We start from the raw sequence: 23,227 nt of genomic DNA, 5'->3' as shown, positions 1-23,227 counted from the left end.
CAATTATGTTGGCCTACTAATTTTTAAAACAATCTCTAAACCTTTAAATTTTTTGTTGTTATTTCTAATTATTAGTGACAGTAACTCACACTATGTATTCTAGCATATATCATTTTCTGAGCATGTATATCTATATGCTTACATATAATTACTAATAGTTTCCTATAGTAAAGTCATAACAGTAATCCAGCTGTCAAGTGGTAACAGGATGACAAAGCTTAAAAGTCTCCTTCCTCAACTGAAGTGGGAAATTCAAATATGAAAGCTACTTCTTGTGCATAGAATGCATGGAAGAGAATAATGAATTTAATCTAAAACCCTGTTGGCATGCAATTTTTATACTTTTCAATGTCTAATAAACTAACTCACTGATAAGATAATAAATGCATTAATAATAACTATTAGAATCAAGTGAAGAGAATATAATATGTTACTCATAGGTATAAATATAAAATTTTTCATGATTCACAAAGCTTTGGTATAATTTCATTAAAATTAAGACATTTATGGTGAATTTGGTATTCACTTTTAATATTTCTTCCCCATGAAGTAACTGACTTGTAATGAATTATTTTCCTTATGTTTTTCCTTTCAAAACAGTCAGCTGAAATTAGAAACTGAAGATAAAGAATATATACAAAAGATTCAAGTAGATGTCACAGCTACAGTTCCTGTATTAAAAAAAATAATAATGAACACAATTCAAGGCACTTCAAATCTTATTTCCTTCAGAAAGAGAGTTTAATCAGAGTGTAATGAGCATTGAAATTAATAAATTAAAAATAAATGTCCATAAGAGAAAAGGGTATTTCAATCAGACAGTAATTATGTTTTCAACTTTATAAATTAATTTCCAAAATGAATATATTTCAGTACCCAATTTATTATCATTTCATCTTCTTATTTTAAGCTTAGTGTTTTTAACTTGACTAATCCACATTATAAAAACAATAAGAAGTGTTCATTAAAATATTCAGTAACATTCTATCCACTTGTAAAATATCACCAAGGTTTTAAATGTTGAATACCAGTAACTATTTTTAATAGTTGATACAGAAAAAAAAATGAAGCACCTGGATTTGTGTTAGATAACCCATTTAGATATTAGTATATCAACTTATTGATGACAGAGAAAATAGGTTAAAATATTAAATCACTAAATTGATTCAAGCATTTATTTTCTGTTTAAAAGGTAAATTATTGTGGGGCTTAGTTATTTAAATTCAAAGTCTGTTTAACAGCCTTGTTTTAGTATAGGTATTGTATATAATATTGTGATCTTAAGTGAATGTCTTCCATTTGAAAAATATCAAAGAAAAGTGGGAATATTTTACCTCACAAAATAGTCATGAGACTTTTTCATGAAGCCTTTATTTATCACAAAGAAACATTTTGGTATTATTTTTACTTAATCTGCTCAGTGTGTTACTGCATTTTGTCATGTTCTGTTTTGTTGTTTTGTGCTGCCCAAACAACTAGTGCATGTGATGAATAGTATTGAATATTACCGTGAGACATTTAGAGTCACTGCATTGACCTATGAGACTCATCTTTGGGCGTGTCTCAAAGGATGACTAGTTGAGGGAGACTGCACCTTCTGAAAAGGCATCCAGATATAGAAAATGTGAAGAAAAAAATCTACCTTTTTTTTTTTAACTTCTGTCTAAGAAAATAGGTATATACCTCTTGACATTAGGCTTCAGCTCCAGCTCCTTACGACTTCCAATATGGATTACATACTGGCAAATTTTCAGCAAAAGTTTACCCTGACAACTTCGCATTGGTAATGCTTAGGCAACAAATGATATAAAATGAGCAGCTTCCCAATCAATTAAACAAATTCTTTTATATAGAATTTATACACTCTGTTGGTGGTGTTCCACAAGAAAACTTTGCCGAATACAATAAATACATTCAGGGTGACTTAATGGGAATACATGAAAGACAATAAAATATTATGATCCACTTTGTGTCAGAAATTAATTTCACTTGTGGAATTATGGAATGACTTTTAATTTTGTGAGCAACTTAATGTTTTCAAACATGAGGTTACTTTATAACATATTAAACAAGATTTTGCCATTATTAGACAGAGAAGGCTCAAGAAAGAGACCCACTTGTTCCCACAGTCAGCAATCCTGTAAAAACTATTGAACTGGAAATCATAATATATAAGCAAAGGACCTAGTGCAGAACCCCGCATGTCCTGTTCATGTTGCCTCTCGGTCTCTTTGATTTCCTATTAGCTTTGTTCATGTTGATTTAGAGAACATGTTTTCACGGTGTCTTCTATGCACTTTGGCTTTTGCACTCTTTGAGCCTCCTTTTCTATAAGTCCTAAGAAGAGAAATTTGATGCACCTTCCATTTAAGGCTGAATGATCTGCCATTTCTCATTCTCTTCATGTTTGGCCATGGGTCTCTGTATTTGTCCCTGTATGCTGCAAGATGAAGCTTTTCTAGTGATGGCTGATCAGGGTTCTGATCTATGAGTGAAGAGAATGTCATTAGGAGTCATATTATTATTACTTTTTAATTTGTTTGCTTGCTTTTTAGAGCAGTAGTATTTGTAATCAACCTAAGTACCTGGACTATTCAGTCTCAGATTCTTGTTTCTATGGCACTGTTAGGCATGGATTCCATTTTCTTCAGGGGGCCTTAATTGATTTATCTGAGCTTACTGAAAATTAGATATTGGTGATTACTCTCACAAGTTCTGTGCTTTCATTGACCTAGCAAATCATGCAGACAGGATACCAGTATAGATCAAAGAATTTGTGGCTAGGTTGGTGTTTATATTTCTTTCTATTTACTTTCTTGTTCTTGTTCTTGTTGTTGTTCTTGTTCTTGTTGTTGTTGTTGTTGTTGTTGTTCTTGTTCTTGTTCTTCTTGTTCTTGTTCTTCTTGTTCTTCTTCTTCTTCTTCTTCTTCTTCTTCTTCTTCTTCTTCTTCTTCTTCTTCTTCTTCTTCTTCTTCTTCTTCTTCTTCTTCTTCCTCCTCCTCCTCCTCCTCCTTTTCCTCCTCCTCCTCCTCCTCCTTCTTTCTTCTTCTTCATCTCCTTGTCAATGAAGCTGAAGCATAGCATTCTAGTGTCTATGTAAGTACAAGCTCTACATCTCCATATTCAATATACATGTCTTTTTCATTGGGTCCATATTGTCATCTTGCAGAGAGCAACCTATAGTCTTGGTATGTTTCAAATACCAAGGTATCTGGTATCTTGGTATGTTTCAGATTTCCCATAGGACCACTCTTTGTAATAACTGAATGGAATGTAATCCATTTACAGTACTGAAAGTTTTATTTGGTGACAAGAAATGGCCATTGGAGCGCTGTGTCCCTGTTCTTTGATAATTTCATTTAAATTGCATTATATATGTATATATTTTAGGGAGCTTCTACTTTATTAGATTCCCATGTAACTCTTCAAATGCCCCTTAATTTTACCTATCTCTTCCTATTTTCCCTTTCTCATCCTTCTTGTTTTTTCTCTTATTCAATTGATCCTGCTATTCAGTGTACCCATCCAGCTATATCTATATATTTCCCTTTCCTAATGACACCTATGTTTCACCTCTAGTCCCTTTCCCTATATGTATACTGTGTGGTTTTACTGACAGTATCTTGGTTACTATTGACTTAATTGTTGATATCCACATATAAACAAATACATACCATATCTTGATTTCTGACACTAAAATACTTTGCTCAAGGTGTTTTTATGTTTGTTTGTTTGTTGTTTATTTGTTTGTTTTCTAGTTATATTGATTTGCCTGGAATTTTTATGTTCACTTTTAAAATAGTTTAAAACAGCTCTCTTTTCTAAGTTGCCGTATTTACCACACAGGCATAGTTTTAAATTATGTATATAAATTTTATTGACCCTAAAATTAATCATGAAATGCACTGAGCTTATGTGACTAATTTGTTCTCATATTTTTAATCTTGCTAGAGTTATGTGCTGACACAGTACTGTAAGTAAATTATATAATACAAGAGTAATCTTGGTTGCTAGCTTTTTAAAATATTATATTGCCTGCATCAACTTGGATTTGTAAAGCTATTGTCTATATTTACTTTCACCATTGATTAAGAATATAGAGAAGAAATATATAAATTGTGTTTATTCATAAATATATAAATTGGTTTAGTCATACCAGAGAGAACAGGTTAATGCAAAGGCCTGTCAGTTCACTCTGTGAATAATAATATTATTTTGTTTGTCATGGTCAAAATTTATTCTAATCATATTTTTTAAAAATGCATTTGTAAATGAAGAATTTGAAACAAATATCCCAATCAGCATAAATCTTTCAAGTAGGATAAACTTAACATAATTCAAGTACTTAATTTGTGTCAACATGCTTGTGGTGGTCAGTCCATATACCTGGTGAGAAAACTTACTGTCACACAAATATCTGCTCTAGCCTATATAGCAAATGTGATGTCTAAATTGACAAACTTTGAACTGCAAAATCACAATAAGTTGCATATAAGAAATTCAAAGCAATCAATAATTGTGAATATGGGTATAAGCTGACTTTCCTATTTTCTCCATCATGGGTGATGTTTTGAAAGTTATAAATCTTTTGCAACATAGCATGGATTCAGATAGCAAATTATTTTATATTTCCTATTTTGTAAAGAAAAATTTAATTCTGGATTGAATTTGATCTTTTTCTGTCTACTGCAATTCAGAAGTTTCATGATCACTTCTGATTTCTGATGAGCCTCTGATAGTATTTCCATAGTATTTGGTAGCATTTATTTCTATGTAGTTATTAGAGGAATAATTGAACTACTAAGATATAACTATAAAAAAATACCTGAACTTGATTAGATATGGTCTTAATATTATTCCTTTGAATTTCTTTTTTAATGTGAAAAATTCTAACGTACACACACACACACACACACATATATATATATTCTTCTCAAAGTATATGCATAATGAACCTCTCCTGACTTAAGTTATTTTATGAGAGGGAATCTATCTAGCTATCCACTCATCATTCATCTATGTATCCATGTATCTTTTTAATGCATATCATAAATGTTTTATATCATTTTATAAATGCAATATATTTAATTGTGTTTTAAAATCTCCAATAAAGGAACATATAAAGGAAATTTATACTAGTCTACAAAGTATATGAACAGAATCAGTTATAAAAAATATCAGAGGGTCTGGGACAAGGCTCATTTTGTAGAAGGACTTGTCACATAATTGTGAGAACTTGAGTCTGAATCCCTAAACCCACACAAAACCCAGATGTTTGGCCAAAGTGTCTGTAATCCTTGTGTTCCTACAGTAAGTTTACAGAAGAATCCTAGATACTGATAGACCAGCTAGCTTGACATATGCAGCAAAAAACAACATAAAGACCTGTCTTATGCAAGGTATATGGGGGAAGATCAATATTAGAGGTTGGTCACTTATTCCTGCACATTCACTGTCAAATTCTTACATATATACACAGACACACACAGACAGACAGACAATCATGCATACACACAAATGCATGAGAGAGAGAGAGAGAGAGAGAGAGAGAGAGAGAGAGAGAGAGAGAGAGAGAGAAAGAGAGATGCTTTAAAGGATCTAAAGCACCATGTTAGTGTCAATGTTTTTTTATTTTGATTATCAGACTCTATATCTATTTTAGACACCTGACTCATATATTATGCATAAAATAAAATTACAGCTATGAAACAATTTTTAAAATTCTTATCTTGAATTATTTGAATAACAAAATATCTAACAAAATTACAAAGGTTACTCATGACAGTGTCTTTTATTTATTTTTCCTCATATTATTTTTGATTTTCTTTCATCATTTCTACTTTTAAATTTTACCTGTTAATAAAATGGTAAAATTGTAATCCTTGAGTTTTATAATTTAAAAATCCAAACATTCTATAACAAAGAGAACACATGTTGTACAAACACTAATTTAGTAAGTTACACTCTAAGTTTACATTTGGTAGTAAATAATTATTCTCATACAGAAACAATTAAAACACTAACTTTTTTAAAAGTTACAAGTTGAAATATGTAGAACACAAGCAAGAGGTAAAAGAAGTATGTACTCAGTTCACTTTATAAAACTTGTTTGTTTGCCAATTTAGAACATCTCACACTGTGATAGGCCTGTTATGTTTTCAACTTGCTTATTTGGAAGTTGTATGTTACTCAGAAGAAACAGTAAGACATCCTCAAATGGCTGAAGGCAAAGGGCAAAATGACCAACTCCTGTGCATCAAGATTTCTTTGAATTTTTGTAATCCTGTTCAAATATAGATTGTTTCAGTGATTTTTTTTCTCTTCTCTCTTTTTCTTTTTCTTTTGTCAGTGTGTAGCAGGAATGACAGGGGCACCTCTTTGTAAACCCCAGGGACTACATCTCCTGCAGGAGGACCTAATTGAGGACTGCCTGAGAGACCAATATTGCTGTCACAGACAATACCAGCCAATTGGGGAACTACTGTTTAGAATAGATGTTTACTTGGGACTAATGGGTCATGAGTGGACAGTACTAAAATAGTTTTCAGTAGTGTTCAGATGAGCTTGCTGCAGCATTTCTCAACTGTTCATGCTGTCTGTGTCTTTGACTCTGAACCATCCCCCTCCAACCCCAAGGGCAGGTAGGGTGGTGCAACAAGTAGTCCATGGCACAGGCATCACCAGAATGACTGTGACCAAATACTCAACAAAAAACAACTTAAGCAAGAAAGGTTTACTATTCATACAGTTTAAGCCTCTCATTAAATTAAAGAAAGTCATATATGAGTAAGGGCTACAGGAGAATGTTTCTATGTAGAAACAAGCAGAGCCTATTCTCAATGCTGTTTCTACCAGCAATTTCATCCAACAAGGCTTCATTTCCTCTGGTTATACAGATCCCCAAATGACAGCACTCTTTGGAGATCAAATGCACATTTAGAGAAGCCTCATTATTTTATGTTTTTATTAACAGGAAATAAATAACAATACATTTTAGAAGACAAACTCCTGGAGTCATCTTCAGTCTTTAGTTCTTTGAAGATTAAGTATAGTATCATGAAAATTTATAAGGATAATAGATTAGCTGGTTTACCCAGACTCAATTGGCACATGGTTGCACAATATTAATGGACTCACTAGAAAAACCATTATACTATTCAAGATCCAAGAGAGTAAAAAACTTTCAAACCATGAAGTACATAGGTCTACAGGTGTGTTGGAATAGCAAATATTACCTGGACATTTCAATGTCTTAAATACATGTCTGATGCTCCAGGATGTCAGAAGACATATTAAATATTTTGAAACTGAATCTACAGATTGGTGTCAGCCACCATTTTTGTCCTGAGAATGGAACTCCAGTCCTATCAAAGGATAATAAATGATTCAAACTATTACACCATCTACTCTTTTTTTTGACTAATCAAACTATAAAATCTAAAAAAATAAATTATTGGACAGTGAAAAGTCAAATCAGATATTGAACTATTGGAAAACATGTTAAATGTTTTATACAAATATTTAAACATTATAGAAAAATAATTTTTACTATAGAAATATTTTATGTCTCTTCTAATTTTTCTCTTTCCTCAGGTAAATACAAAGGAATCATTACATTCTTTTTCTTTTAATTTGGCTGAACTTTACAGTGCAAAATTATGCTTGTTAGGAAAGTAATGCACTTAGTGATCCACAATATTGGTCTTCACTTAACAACCCAACTTATGGGCTGATCTTGATAACTACTTTCTTGTAGGAAAATAAAACTTTTAATTATAGAGAAAGTGGTCTCATCAGAAATAGCAGAAAACAAATGTTGTTTTAGTCTTTATATCCATGAGGCTGTAGTGAAGCTACTCAGCTTCACTATGTAGTTTTTTTAGAAAAATTTATGCATGCTATGTTTGATTCACAATGATACAACCAAACATTATTTACCACATGTCTGATAAAACAGGTCTAGTCATTGCTTCTTTAGACATTAGAGCTCAGTGATAAACCACACAATTTTTATGTCTTCATTAGGCATCTATTGCTTCTGAAACACATTTCTTATAAAATAGTTCTGTACACAATGACAAGCAACAGATTTGCTTCCACTAATTGGCCATCAGTTAGTGTGAAACTAGTGTCCTAAAGGAACCAGGTTAGAATCAGAAACATGCAGTATGGACATCTCACAACTCAAGAGTAGAGACTGCATTGGAGCTTGCTAGAGAGACATCAAAGTTTTCTGATTTTCTACAGCTGTGCCACAAGAGGACAAATTGTCCAACTCCATAAAGTGACATAATAACTTTGTGCTAACTATATTTAAGAATGAGACTTGGGTTAGTATGCTTTTAAATTTTGAAGAAAAATAAAATATGTTTTATAGTTAAAGTCTTCTACTTTTACATATGGAATGTTATCATGCATTTTATCTGATTCCAAATTTTCTTTATTGACATTTTTAACATCAACACTTTTAGATTAGAGAGAGAGAGAGTGAGAGAGATAGATAGAGAGGGAGAGTTTCTAATAATAAACAGTGTGGTATTGAACAATCTACTGTGTCTGGATAAGCCCAAGCATGGTTCAGAAAACAGTGGTTAACAGCTAATTACAATTTATAGCAGGCAAGAGAGTTTATCAGTTACACTTGGTAAGTTTTAAATATTGTTTCCCTGTATTCTTTCTACATGAAAGAGTGTAATGTGTTCCCGCAGGCCTTGCTTGATTTATTGGGAAAAATAATATGTATTTTGAAAAATGAGGTCTGTGAACACTGATGAAAAATTCTGAAAGAACACAGAAGGAGTGGTTACAGTTGGCTGCGTAAATAATGCATTAGAAATCTGTTCCCACTCAAAAACACAAGTGACGTTGTTTTTCTAACAGAACTCAAACTGTTACTTCCTGAACAGCTTCTCAATTAGAAATGGCACCATCACTTCTTGTTTGAAAGATAATTAAATTAATTATTTAGAAGCTGAAGGAGACATAAATTTTAACAAATTTTACTGTAACTTAGATTTTAAAGCATCAAAATCACATGACTGAGGTTAAAAACAATGACTTCATGCCCTGTATTTTATTACTTAATGCATAACTTAGAATTTCATTTGTATATATACATTAAGAAATTGCTTTCATGCAATATTAGATAGATGAGCATCTGGAACTATTCAAATTTGAATAAAGAAAGAAGTTGATAAAAATAAGAAAATAATTTTATTATAGGAAATTTATAAAATAAAAGTATAACATTTAATTTGCATAATCATTCAGTTAATTTAAACTTAACTGTGTTAATTTTTGCTTTAATTAATAAACAAAAGTAAAGATAGGTAATTAAATAAATATTTAGGGAAAGGGGATGACATCTGAAATGTAAATAAATATAATATCCAATAAGAAAAAGAAGCTATTTCTTTTAAAATACAGAAAGCTACCTTATAACTGCTTTGCAGTATTCGTTTCTACTTATAGTTTTATTTCAAAGTGCCAAGAGACATAGCTCACTCAGTTTTAGCAAAGCTACAAATTAATAGTTTAATCAGAAAGTATAGTCACAATGTATGGGTTTCATTAGTGTTTTTTTTTAAAGCATTGTAAATAATCAAATTATATTTTTTATTCTACAATAAAATTTATTCAACATGGTATATTGTATTAAATTTTATTATGTTAATTTTGCCTATTTAAAATAAAAGTAACTCCAAATAATTTTGACATTTTTAAAATTTTTGTATTAGGCTTTATATATTTTTCTATCCTCCATCTACCAATAATAAGTGATCTCATTTTAAAGTTTTATATATCCTTTTTTTTTTTACTATGTATTATGACTTAACAAAATCTTTCATAATTGGTGCTGTAGAAAACTATTGTATGAGTTGAGTACACCAAAAACCAAACAGAAACTTTCATTACTAATAGATTAACAGGCCAACCAACAAATCTCTTTACTGATAAAAGTGAGATTGAATTAAATTACAACAAAGTGGAGAAATGTATATTCAAAACCACGCTAAACACACAGAAAACATAAATATCACAAGCAAGCAATTATAGCATTGTATTATTACTGCATGAAATGATTTTTGTTTCTATGTTTAATATATTCCTGCCTCTACCATGTGACATTAAGTAGAGAATTCACAAAACTCTTTTTTCTTTTATTCACAAGACATTGTCATCATTAGACATTTAGAGATGGAAATATAAACTTTTTCTGAGAAAGACCTTGATAATGCAAGCATTGAGACCACCATCTAATAAATGGTATATTCAGTTAATTTACTTTGTTCAGTGCTCAGCCTTAAATGGGTTATCTATACTATACTCCTGCCTTAAGCTTGGGTCTCTGCAGAATAATGTCCAGAGTGATTATAAAAACTAGAGGTGGTAGAAAATTTTAGCAAGACACATTTTCCAGACACAACAAACCTAATGCATATATACTAACATACACAAGACATGCATAAACTCAAAACTGGATGAAATCATAGCACAAGCTAGTAACGAATGTTAGTTTCTGGAGTAGGAAAAGCCTGTTGACTTCTATGGAGTGACAGAGGATTTTTTTTTTTTTTCCCACAAGACGCAGGAAACGAGACAAGGCAACAGCGGGACTTGAACCCGCGCACCAAGAGACGGTGCACCCTCTGTGGGCAGGAACCTTAAGGGCCGAGCCACAGGCGGTTCGCTATGATAGAGGATTCTCAACTACATTCCAGACCATGCCTCATTTTCAGGAGTAGTTAGCCAACACTAACTAGACTTCATGTATTTTAGTAGATGTTGTCATGTTTTAAAGATAAAGAACATGAAATTGCTTGGCTAGAGAGTGTTCTGGTCAGAATTTCTGTTGCTATAAAACACTATGCCCAAAACAACTTAGAGAGCAGAGAGTTTATTGGTCTCACTAGACCACATCACTGTTGATAATTTAAAGGAGTTAGAACAGGCACTCAAACAGAAAAAACAAAACAAAACAAAACAAAACAAAACAAAAAACCCAAAAGCCCAAAACCCAACAAATAAACAAACAAACTTGGAAGCAGGAGCTGCCTAATTCAGAGGCCATAGAGGAGAACAGATTATTGCTTTGGTCAGTCAGCTTTCTTATAAATTCTAGGACCATCAGTTCAGAAATTACACCACTCACAATGGGCTTGACCCTCCTCAATAAATCACTTATTTAAAAAATGCCCTACAGATGGATCTAATGGAATCATTTTCTCAAGTGACTGTCACCCCTTTCACGTTATTCTAGTTTGTGTCAAATTAACACAAAACTATGCAGAGCAGAGAAAGAAAAATCTTACAATATTTATAGATAGCAATAAATATGATAAAATTTTCTGTATAAAATTCTTAAAGAATAAGTAAAAAGAAATAAGAAAAGAGCTAGATGTTTCTCTTTTCAGAATTCAGAAAATGAACAAACGGAATTCAAATTCAAATTCAAAGTGTGATCCAAACAGCATTAAAAATAAATCTGTCCATACTCTTTAGAATACTTCCTTTTTTTCTAATTACACATATCAGGAGTGGCCCCTTGGCTATTCCTGACCCTATAACCTACTTCGATATGTCTATGGTGTCTAAAGCTGTCCAAGAAACCAACAAGAGAAATTAAAATAAATATAACTAATGACATAATTTTGTTTTAAGGGGAAAATGCATACAGAACTATCTCTTAGAAAAACACACATCCTCTTCAGTGCCCTAAGCAGGACTTTAGCTATGCCTGTGAAGAAGAAGAATTTGAGACAAGGTTGCTGCTCTATCAGGACAGATGTTTCTCTCCTTCTTTACTTTTCTTTTCTATTCATCCTTCAGCATGCCACTTATTTCTTTGCCCTTTCTTTTTCACCTTATAAGATTCTAATGATAAATCCTTCATTTCATGGCACCACTAAAATATTTTTTAAATATCATGGGCATTTATAGAGACGAAAAATTAGGGAAAACCACCTGAAGCTGGAAGTGAGGACAGATCTATTAAATTATCCTTCACAGTAAGCAGAAAATGTTATCATATACTACAGCTACTAAAGAGAAAAAAACAATCTTTGTAAAATATACATACATGGAAGATTATAAGATGTTTACTACAATCTACGCTAAAAATGAACTTTTCCTTACATTGTGCTTTATTGTGGGTTTCATTCATAAACCTTGTTCAGTGCCTACAACCTGCTTTTCTGATCATTTCAGTCATTCCCCAAGAGCCGCAATTCCCATGGGAATTTTTTATATCTTGTTTCTTAAAAACAAGTATTCGTAGTTTTTTTTTTTTTTTCTGAAAACAAACAAAAAATCAGTTTTCAGGCCATACTTAAATTAGTGATACAGTAATGCATTCTACAAAGTTTTTCCTTAATCATGGAACTATAATATCTACTTAAGTGATGCTAGGGAATTTCTAAATAAGATTTATGGGCTATAGCACATAGTTGGTAAATTTTTCTCATTTGCTTTCATTCCACTAGTCTCTGCTTTCAGTAAATTATATTGGAAACTGTCCTAGGTTTCAATGAGCTTTAAAACACAAAGATAACTTTGTAGTTAACATAAGCAGAAAGTCAGAACCTAGAAACAAGAGTCAAAAACTATGCCTGCAAGTATTGCAAGTTATTTGTCAACTAATTCATGCAATTCAAGGATACAAAAAGATTGAGTAGCCAGTGTGCTGTGTATGAAGAGTTAAAAGTCCTACCAAACTATCCCCTTATCCTTCTAAGAAAGCTCCTGTAAAAAACAATAAAAGACTACTAATACAATTACTGCAGCTAGATTCTATTCTAGAAAAATAGACTCTATTACAGAATCAAAAGATAAAGGACAATTTGGGGATGAAAAAGATGAGAAAATATATTCTAACATGGGCCTACTGGTGGAGAGTTTTATAACAGTAAGAAATTAAGTATTTCAACCAGTGGCTGATCTATTCACTTGCAGTTAATATAGCTCTATTTACCACTCATTCCCCACTAAAATACAATTTTGCTCAGTAAATAAAAGTCTAGACCAAAAGTCTATTGAAAAAAGCTTCATTTTGCTGTTCTCTATCTATGACAACATTGGATAGGATTTCTGGATATATTCTTTGAACAGCATGTTTGCTTTGTTACCTGAAATAATGTTGATCACTTCTTGTGCATAGTATCAATTTTCATAAATTTTAAGTCAGACATTATTAATCAGATTTATACTCATCTCTAGAAAAAAAGATCAAGTTATATATCATTTGGTCATTCTGATGAATTTTTTTATTGTTTTATTAATCTTTAATCCTTTAAAACCTATAATAAAGTGAAAGCCTTTAAAATTATAATTTTGGTCATATTTGCTTCAGAAAAAATTAAAGAAATAATAATTAAACTTTTTCTTTCTGGATTCTATTCTAGAAAAATAACTGTATTACAGAATCAAAAGGACAATTTGGGGATGAAGAAGATGAGAAAAAATATTCTAAAATGGGCCTACTGGTGGAGAGTTTTATATCAGTAAGAAATTAAGTATTTCAACAAACATATATTTATGTAAGTTTATAATTGGAATAAATTAATACTCCATGTAGAAAATGTTAATATTTCCTTGCTTGCCTAATTCATTCTATAGATTTTTGAGTTACACATTAAGCAATTTATGTAGACTTAATGATCAAACAGAAAAAACAAATTTTATTATTGCTAGAGGTTACATTTCTGGAGACTGCAAACATGGGCACATTGCCTCTTTCATTTGCATGACCCAGGATTACTTAATGGAAAAAAAGCATTCACAATACAACATGCTCTTAATGGGCACTAGAGTAGCTAAAATCAACAAAAAAAAAATCCTATGACAGCATTCATCAGTCTTAAGTTTTATGTTATAAAAGCTGTGGTAATTAAGGTTCATAAGGAGAATATTTTACAAGATACTCCCATCTCATCCCACCCCACCCTATGCCACAATGTACATTCCTTCTTAAAAGGTCAAAATTCTCTACCTATTTCTTTTGGAATACAGAATTTTAAAACTTTTACATAATATTTTGTAATCTTTATTTAATAATGAAATTTTCCTACAGGTCACTTCTCTCTTTTTCTTTCTTTCTTTTTCTTTCTTTCTTTTTTTATTTTGATATGCAAGATAATTCCAATGTTCTTAAAGGTAAAATTCAGCTTAAAATAGCAGAATTTCAAATGTTAGTATATTTTTGACAGTATAGACCTATTTGTCCTTAATGTGTCACAGTTTTCTTATAATTCACTGGCAGTTAATAGAAGTGGTGTCTTTTAAACAGATTAACATCACAAATCTCATACTAATTTTAAAAGACATTTTTACATATATTGTTTTACCTATAAATATATCATGATGTAACCCTGTCCTCAAATGTGTAAGAAAATATGGTCTCAGGACTTTTAGCCTCATATCTTTTAGTAGACAATTACAAGTTTCAATCTATCTTTCATCCATTACACTCTTTCATTATCTGTAATTCATATAGTCCTTTTGGCCACTTTAGTAGACTACTACCAAGGTCAGTAAAGTAATAGGCAAGATGGGGAACACTGATAGTCAGAAAAAGAACTCTGGCTCATTCCAGAAAATGAACAAAAAAAGCAAACAAACAAATAAATAAAACACCACATTGATTGCTTTCCCTCCTGAGGGGCCCTGGAAAGACTCAGGTTACACTCACATTGCCTAACCCCTGCATGTTTTGACTACCTGAGCACAGCCAGTAGAGGTGAGCTGTACAGTGTCCACCTTCATTTCAGCTCCATTCCCACCCTAGGAGGCATACCTGGTTGGAAGAGCATCCAGAATAAGCCTCTCCCAGGAAATGTCCTGCCTGTCTGGTACACCTGGAGCACAGATGGCCTACAGAACCCCAGAAACATGCAGTTCCACTTGGGGCACAGTCAGCAGATGTGAGCATCATACTGTTCCCTGAGCTCTATTTTCAGGTTCAAGATCCTTCCTGCCTCTCCAGCAAGTCCTGTTAGTATTAGGAATATCTAGCCAAGACCAGGGACAACTGAATAGCTAAAGGCCAAAGAACACAATCAATCTGAGCCAGGGCAAAATGGTACCACTAGAACTCAACTATTCTATTACAGTAAGCCTGCATATCCTAACACAAGCAAAGCACAAGAAGATGGCCCTAAAACCAATCTTATAAAGATGATAGAGTATTTTAATAGGACAATGAATAAATCCTTTGAATAAAAACAAGAAAATTAAGTCAAACATGTGTAAGAAAATGAATAAAAATGTTGAAGACCTGAAAAATAGATGCAGAAAAAAAAAACACAAACTGAAGGAATTTTAGAGAGGAAAAACTGACAGAAAAGAACAACAACTTCAGAAAACCTCACAAAGAGAATACTAAAGATGGATGAGAGAATCTTAGGCACACAGCATGATTGAAGAAATGAAAACATTAGTCAAATGAAATCTTAAATCTAAAAAGTTTCTGACACAAAACATCCAGTAAAACTAAGACATTAAAAATGACCAAACCTAAGCATAATAAGAAAAGAAGTAGAAGATGCCTAGATCCAAGGCCCAGAAAAATACTTTCAAAAAAATTGGAGAAGATAATATCCTGAACCTAAATAATGTGAGATCTATAAACATACAAGAAAAATAGAGAGCAATGAATGGAATGGACCACTCAAGAAAATTCTTCCCCATATAGTAATTTAAACACTAAATGTACAGAACAAAAAGAAGAATATTAAAAGCTGCAAGGGAAAAAGGACAAGTGATATATAATGGCAGACTTATCAGAATTACACTTGTGTTACGGCCCGAGCTGCCCTACATTTGGGGGCCAAAATGTCACAGGCCACTCTGTCAGTGTTGGGACCTACACTGCCAAAAGCCTTAGGGACTAACTTGTTAGCCTGCACTGCCCCAGGTTGCTCTGGTCCTCAGGTCAGGGTTCAGCAAGAGAGAGAGTGAGGATGGACGCAAGGAATGGAGACCAGACTGAGTGTGATTCAATCCTGTTTATTCTTCAGTCTCTCTTCTTAGTCCAAGTCCCAAGTGTTGAGTTCCTAGTCCCTAGTTCCTAGTCCCTAGTGCCTCCAAGTTCCAAGTTACTTCTTTCAAGTGCTAAATGCCTAATGTCTAATAATCCTTCTTCTGAGTTCTCTAGTTCAAGTGTCTTCTTCCTCAATGCCTAATTCCTACTCCAAGTTGTACTGAACTCTTCTGTCTGCCTCTTGTCTTTTATATGTCTTACTTCTATGTCATGCCTTTAGGTCTTATCTCTAAATCTGATATCTAAGTCACATCCTTAAGTCTCAGCTCTAAATCACACCTTTAAGTCTCACACACCCAAGGGAAGATCCTGGGTATCTAAAACAAGATGTTATCAGAGTGTGCTCAGCTGTTGTAGGCTATTGTAATCAAATCTCTTGTCAGGGTATATGGCTTAAGATGGCTGCAAGGATGATAGCTGCCTTCTGTCAGCTCCCCACACACTTGATTTCTCAACAAAGACTCTAAAAGCCAGAAGGGCATAGACAGATATATTCCATACCTTAAGAGGCCACAGATGTCAGCCCAAAGAACTATACACAGCAAAATTTTGAGCAAAACTTTTGATGGGGAAAATAAGACATTCCATGATAAAACTAGTCCTACAGATGATACTAGATGAAAAACTTCAATTTAAAAAGGCTGAGTACACCCAAGAAAACATAAGAAATAAAAACCTTACACAAGCAAAAGTTAAAAATGAGCAAAGCACACAGACACAGACACACACAGACACAGACACACACACACATACACACACACACACACACACACACACACACACACATACACACACACACACACACACATACACCCCTACCACTATCAACATCAAACTAACAGAAATTGCCAATCACTGGCCATTAATATCCCTTAACAGAAATGAACCAAATTCCCCAAATAAAAAACCACAGGCTACCAGAATGGATGCTAAAACATGATCTATAGTGCCACTGCGTTAAAGAACTGCAGCTCACAGAATAGACATTGCCGTGAGAAAAGGGCTAGAAAAATGATTTATAAGCAAGTGGACAAAGAAAGGTACTGGTGTATCCATCCTAATATCTAATAAAATAGGCATTCAACCAAAATTAATCAAATGATATTGGGAAAGACTTTCATTCTCTTCAAAGTATTCTCTTCAAACATCATCTTCAAAGATGATGTTTCAGTTTTGAATGTGCCAAATGACCAAACCTAATGTCTATGCTTCAAATGCAAGTTCACCCACACTCATAAAAAAAGCATTAGTAAAGCTTAACTCACTAATGGGTTCCCACAAATTTATAGTCAATTCAGCTCTCACCAATGGAAAGGTCATCAAAACAAATCAAAGGGAAATAATGAAACTTACCAAAGTCATGAATCTAATGACCTAACAGTTAACTACAAAACATTTCACCCAAAAAGAGAACAATATACTTTCCTCACAGTACCTCAAGGACCCTTCATCACAATTAACCACATAGTCAGTCACAGACAGAAAATTTAAATAAGTTCTTGTATCCTATCAGACCTTATAGATTAAATTTAGACCTTAATAACAACAAAAGCAACAGAAATTCTACAATTCATGGAAACTAAACAACTATCTACACAGTAACTACATGGTAAAGGAAGAAATAAAGAATGAAAATAAAGTCTTTTGAGAAGTCAATGACAATGAAGGCAGAACATACACAAACTTATGAGACACCATGAAAGTGTGGCCAGAAGGAAAGTTCTTAGTATTAAGTGCCTTAAGAAAAAAATTGAAGAGATTTCACACTTGCAAATAAAAAGCATATCTAAAAGCCCCCGAGTAAAAAGAAGCAAACACACAGAAGAGAAATGGATGGAAGGAAATAATCAAACTTAGGATAAAATCTATCAATTTTAAACAAAGATAACAATGCAAAGAATCATGAAACCAAGAGCTTGTTCTTAGAGAAAAATCAATAAAATAGGTAAACCCTTAACCAAATAACTAAAATATGAGAGAGAGAGAGAAAGAGAGAGAGAGAGAGAGAGAGAGAGAGAGAGAGAGAGAGAATCAAAATTAACAAAATCAAAAAGGTAAAGGGTGACTTAAACAATAGACACTGGAGAAATCTAAAGAATCATTAAGTCCTAATTCAATCTTCCAAACTGTACTCCAGAAAATTAGAAAATCTAAAGAAAGAAACCTTTTAGATAGATATGATAATACATAATATCACAGTTAAGTAAGATCGGTTTATATAAATTATCCTGTAACCCCTAAGAAAATAGAAGTAGTTATTAAAAGTCTTTACACCAAACAAACCAAACCAAACCAAAGCAAACCAAAACAAACCAATCAAACCAACCAACCAAATAACAACAACAAAAACAGGGACAATTGGTTTTAGTGCAGAGTTCTACCAGACTTGCAAAGAAGAGCTAATTCCAATTTTCCTCAAATAATTCTTCAAAATATAAATAAAAGGAACAACTCCAAACTCACAAACTCATTCTATGAGTCCACAATAAAACTGATACTTAAACCACACAAAGAATAAAAGGAAAATAATTTCAGATCAATTTCCCTTATGATATTGAAGTAAAAATGCACAATAAAATACTCACACAGTGAATTCAAGAATAAATCAAAAATATCATCCACCATGATCAAATAGGTCTCATCTAAGGGATGCAGGGATGGTTCAATACACAAAAATCTATCGATGTAATCCACTATATAAACAAACTGAAAGAAAAAAGAACATGATCAGCCCACTAGACAGTGAAAATATTTTTGACAAGATTCAACACATTTTTCTGTTAATATTATTGAAGAGAACACGAATACAAGGTACATACCTAAACACAATAAAAGCAATCTACTGCAAGCCAATAGACAACATTATATTAAATTGAGAGAAACTTAACCCAATTCCACTAAAATCAGGGACAAAATAAGGCTATACACTGTCTCCATATCTATTCAAGATTGAAGTTCTACATAGAGCAATAAGATGATTGAAGGACATCAAGAGGATGCAAATTGGGAAAAAGAGAAGTCTAAGTAAAGGTATTCACAGATGATATGATAGTATATATCAGTGACCCCCAAATATTCTACCAGAGAATGCCTACAGCCCACAGACACAGTCAGCAAGAGGCTGGATACAAAATTAACTCAAATACATTAGTAGCTCTACATTATACAAACTATAAAATGGCTGAGAAAGAAATTAGGGAAATAACACCCTTTATAATATCCACAAATAATATAAAATACATTGGTATAGCTCTCACCAAGAAAGTTAAAGGCCTGCATAAAAAGAGCCTCATGAAATAAACTGAGGAATATATCAGATGGAAAGATCTCTCATGCTCATGTATTGGTAGGATTAACATATTAAAATGATCCCCCTACCAAAAGCAATCTACAGATTCAGTGCAATTCCCATCAAAATTTTAAACAAACTTTTACAGATCTCAAAAGAGAAAGAACAATGTTTGAAGATATTTAATCACACTGTGAACCCCGAGGTTGTGTTATTTAATGAAAAATAATTGTTTTCAGTTGTTGTGTGGTTTCACCATTAGCATTCATCGTTAGTAATCTGTCTAGAAAATAGACATACTTTTATTAAACATATATAACCCCAAATAACTTCAAAAGTGAAGTTAATTTGTAAAAGGAAACACTCATGTTGAAATTTGATGTCTCATTGAGTGGCAAAATGAAGAACCAGGGAGAAATTTGAGAAAAATAGGATATACCAAAATATTACTTAAAGACAGAGGAAATGGAAGCTACTTGAGTGGCAGTGAAGAGAGAGAGGAGGAGGCAGTTTTACCAGAATTGTTGTACACAAAGTGGTTGCAGAGAGAAAACATACTAGATACAGGTGAAGTTAGAATAAGCCAGAGAATTAGAAGGATCCAGAAGATTAGAACAGAGTTGATTTGAAACAGCTAGAGTTTAGAAAGGTCAAGAAAGGGTGAGCTTATTCAACAGTAAATATTGAAGGCTGAAAAGTTTGTAGGCCTAGAATAGACTACAGGGTGGCTAGAAGCTTCCAGGACTAGGTTTATGTTAGCAGATAGAGGCAGTAAACCTCAGAGATGACAATTCTATTAGGTAAATAAATGTTACTTTAACATAGCAATTATTAACTTCATATGGAAAAAATAAAAAACCCAGGACAGTGAAAACAATCCTGTATAATAAAAGAACTTCTCAAGGTAACGTCATCCCAGATTTAGTAAAGCCTGCATGGTAATAGCATAAAAACAGACAGGTTGACCAATGAAATCAAATCAAAGCCTCAAAAATAAATCCATACAACCAGGCACACTTGATTTATGACAAGGAAGCCAAAACCTTACAATTGTAAAAAATAAAGCATCTTCAAAAATGATGCTGGTCTACCTATATATCTCCTTATAGATGAATGCAAATAAATTTAAATCTATCAACCTGCAGAAAACTCAAGTTAAAGTGAATAAAGACCTAAATATAAAGTAAGATACACTAAATCTGATAGAAAAGAAAGTGTGGTTTAGCCTTGAACACATTGGTATAGGGGACAACTTCCTGAAAAGAACACCGATGGCTTAGGTTCAAATAACATCAACAATTCATAAATGGAACCTCATGAAACATCAACAACAAAAAAGCTTCTGTAAGGCAAAGTAAACTGTCAATAGAAATAAAAACATCAGCCTTCAAAGATGGGAAAAGATTTTTACCAATCCTACATCTGACAGAGGGCTAATATCCAAAATATATGAAGAACTCAAGAAGTTAGACACTAGGAATTGAAATAATTCAATTAAACTATGGGGTACAGAGCTAAACAGAGAGTTTTCAACAGAGGTATCATGAATGACTGAGAAGCACTTAAAGAAATGCTCAACATCATTAGGCATCAGGGAACGCAAATCGAAATGACTTTGGACTAGGACAGGGGAGTAGGTTCAGATATTTATTTCATCCTGTTAAGCCTTTAGAAACAGTGACCACTGGAATGAGCATGGAATTTTGTGTATTTTTCTTTGACTATTTGTGTTTATTTTCTTGCTTGTTCCTTGACTATTTGCCTTTATTGTATTGCTAGTTCCTCAACATAGAACTTACATATCATTAAAATGGTTATAAAAGCAAAAGCGGGAGGAGGGATGGGATAGGAGGTTTCTGGGGGGGGGGGGTGGAAAAGGGAATCACATCTGAAATGTAAATAAATAAAATATCTAATTAAAAAGAAAATTTGACTTTGGGATTCCATCTTATACCAATAATAATAACTAAGAACAAAAACTCAAGTGACAGCACATGGTGGCTAGGATGTAGAGAGAGGGGAACACTTTTCCATTGATGGTACAAGTGCAAACTTATACTACCACTTTGGAAATAAATCTGGTGGTTTCTCAGATAATTTGGAACAGTTTTACCTAAAAACCAGCTAGACAACTCCTGAACATATACCCAAAAAGATATTCTACCATACCACAAGGATACTTGCTCAACTATGTTCATAGTAGCTTTCTTGGTAATAGCCAGAGCCTGGGAACAACCCAGATGTCAACTTCAATGGAGTAAGAATGGATAAAGAAAATGTGGAACATTTGCACAATAGAATACTTCTCAGCTATTAAAAGAAGGACATGAATTTTGTAGGCTAAGAACATAACTAAGAATGATCCTTCTGAATGAGATAACCAAGACCTAGAAAGGCACTCATGGTATGTCCTCACTTATAAGTGGGTATTAGCCAGAAAGTATGGGATAACTGTACTACAATCCACATGCCCAAAGCTAAATAACAAGTAGGACCCAAGGGAGGATGCTTGAATTTCACTTGAAGGGGAAATAAAATAGACATCAGAAATGGAGGTGGAGAGGCAACTAGGTGGGAGAGAGGATTGGGAAGGGAACAGGGGTGGGGTGGGGATCAGATATGGGAAGAGTGGAATTGTGGCAAGATCTGGGAAAGGAGGGGAAGTCAGGGTGGGGGCTGGAATCTCTGGGACAAGCTGACGATCTGGGATTTAGGAGGGTACTAGAGGGATATGGGTTTACTCTAGCTGAGACTCCTAGCAGCTGGGAATTTTGAGACTGAAGTAACTACCTCCTGTAACAGGGAGCTTCCAGTGAAATAAGGAAAATACCAACCAGCCACAAAACCTTCAATCCAAAATTTGCACTACTTACAAGATGATCAGGCATAAAGATGGTTCAGAGTTTGAGGTAATGGCCAACCTAGCAGATCTTGAGATCCATCTCACGGAAGAGAGCCAATTCCTGATACTATTAATGATATTCTGCTATGCTTTCAGACAGGAACCAAGCAAGGATTCATTCAGCAGCTAATGGAAACAGATGAAGAGACCCACAGCCAACCATTAGGCAGAGCTCATGGAGTCCTGTGAAGAGTAGAAAGAAGTATTGAGGAAGCCAGGAGTTCAAGGACACCACAAGACTTAAAGAGCCAACTAACCTGAGCGCATGAGTGCTCACAGAGTCTGAACCACCAACCAAAGAGCATACATAATATGGACCTGGGCTCCCTATTTAGCATATGTGCATCTTGGTCTTCATGTTGGCCCCCTAACAATTGGAATGGGGGCTTTTGATGACTCGGACTCTGTTTCCTGCTTTGCTCCCTGTCTGCTAGCTAGGCTACCTTTTCTGGCCTCCATGGTAATGGATGTGCTTAGTCCTAAAGGGACTGATGTGCCAGGGTGGGTTAGTACCCAAAGGGGAGGTCTCTTCTTCTCAGAGACGAGGGCAGATGAATGGAGAAAGGCAGAAACTTGATGGGACTTGGAGGAAAGAAGTAAGTGGGGCTGAGATTGGGATATAAATAAATAAATTAATTAATGGAAAAAAACACTTTGTGTCTTTACTGCTGTTTATATATAGTTTGTCTAGCTATGTGAGATATTCCTGCAAGCAAAGCTTGAACAGTCTTGTCGACTTTCTCTGAGTCTGCCTTCTGAACTTCTCTTTCTATGTGTTCTTGTGTTGCCACATGGAACATTTCTCCTAGTCCTTATCTTATGCATGCATTTTTTTATAGTCATGAATTCCTATAAGGGTCAGGATTCATGTCAGAGAAAAGAATTTGAGACCGTCTGAACCCCAACTGAATCAGAAAACAAAGTTATCAGAATGTGTATTTCATTACAAAGATAGTAATGTGGGCTAAAGGATAACTGAGAATTGTAGAACCTGTTCTGG

General features: G+C 33.5%; 1 long non-coding RNA gene across 2 annotated transcripts in view; it reads left to right on the top strand.

Annotated features, from left to right (window-relative positions):
- LOC143444064 (uncharacterized) overlaps positions 1–22,857 on the top strand; it is a 55,531-nt gene extending 32,674 nt beyond the window's left edge. The window contains exons 6-7 of one of the 2 annotated variants that reach the window (XR_013113598.1): positions 13,401–13,535; positions 22,324–22,857. This is a non-coding gene — a long non-coding RNA (uncharacterized LOC143444064). The remainder of the gene's footprint in view (positions 1–13,400; positions 13,536–22,323) is intronic. The other variant, XR_013113599.1, reaches the window with a different exon arrangement.
- The last annotated feature ends 370 nt before the right edge of the window (positions 22,858–23,227 follow it).

This window comes from Arvicanthis niloticus, chromosome 12 (genome assembly GCF_011762505.2).
Source record: "Arvicanthis niloticus isolate mArvNil1 chromosome 12, mArvNil1.pat.X, whole genome shotgun sequence".
NCBI classification, from domain to species: domain Eukaryota; kingdom Metazoa; phylum Chordata; class Mammalia; order Rodentia; family Muridae; genus Arvicanthis; species Arvicanthis niloticus.
The sequence above is the reverse complement of the archived record's forward strand: the minus strand, read 5'-3'. Positions and strand labels throughout refer to the sequence as shown.